This window comes from Melanerpes formicivorus, unplaced genomic scaffold (assembly GCF_026170545.1).
Source record: "Melanerpes formicivorus ecotype bairdi unplaced genomic scaffold, bMelFor1.0.p_v2 SCAF_34, whole genome shotgun sequence".
Classification (NCBI taxonomy): Eukaryota; Metazoa; Chordata; class Aves; order Piciformes; family Picidae; genus Melanerpes; species Melanerpes formicivorus.
The window spans coordinates 121,394-122,441 of record NW_027142386.1 but is presented as its reverse complement, the minus strand read 5'-3'; positions in this window follow the sequence as shown (position 1 = coordinate 122,441).

Below are 1,048 nucleotides of genomic sequence, written 5' to 3'. Positions count from 1 at the left end.
GTGGATGGGAGCTGTGTCCTTCTCAGCACCTTGAGCCAACGGCTGGGGGGGGCCTGGGGCCTGCCAGACTCCTTCTGTGAGGCCTGAAGAGTGTCTGTCCATGCTGCTGCTCAGCTGTTATCCACAGAGCTGTCAGAGAGTCACTGAAGGTTGGAAAAGACCTCTTAAGGTCACCAAGTGCAACCTGCTGCCCAACGCTTCCAGGACCACTGGGCCCTGTCCCCCAGTGCCACATCTACTCCTTCTGCACACCTCCAGGGACAGTGCCTCCACCACTTCCCTTGGCTGTCCCTTCCAGTGCTTCACCAATGTCCTGGAAATGCTTTTGTAGCAGAAACAGAGACAAAACTCTCCTGCAGCACAGCCTGGGCAGTGCTGCTGCAGTGGGAGCGGCAGGAGCAGGGCTCGCACGGGGCCTGACCCAAGCTGCCTGACCATTGCCTTCCCAGCCAGGAGCCTCTGAGCTTCCAGCTCTCTTGTCCCATGGCTGTGTGACTGTGGCTGCTCCTGCAGCAGCTGAGGTTGGAGATCTCACAGCTGGAGCTGCATCTTTGGCCCAGCTCTCCCTGAGCTGGCTCAGGTTTGCAGCCTGCTCCTCGGCCGTGCTTGGAGCAGGGACACGGTGCTGCCAGCCAGGGGAAAGGTGCTGGGAGGAGATTTTTTTCCACCTTGTCATTTTTTTCTGGCAGGGAAGCAGCTCTTGGAAGGAACAAAGCTGCTTCCAGCAGCCCAGCCTGGGGCTGTGCCCGGTGGCAGGCTCCCAGGGCTGGGCGAGGAGAGGGGAGGGGAGGGGGGAGGGGAGCAGCCGGAGCCACGGCAGGGAGGGAAAGTGGCGAAGAAGCGGAGACGAAGTCGTGCGTAGCTCTGTCAGTTGCTGACGTTTATTGCACAGGATGGGCTGGATGGAGAGGTGGACGCCTGGAGCGGGGCCCTGGCCCGGGGCTGGCGTGGGGCCCCCTGCTCCGCAGTCACTGCTTACATTCAACGTGGGAGGCTCTGGAGTGCGAGGCAGAGGCAGGAGTGCACGTCTCACACTCACACACACTCA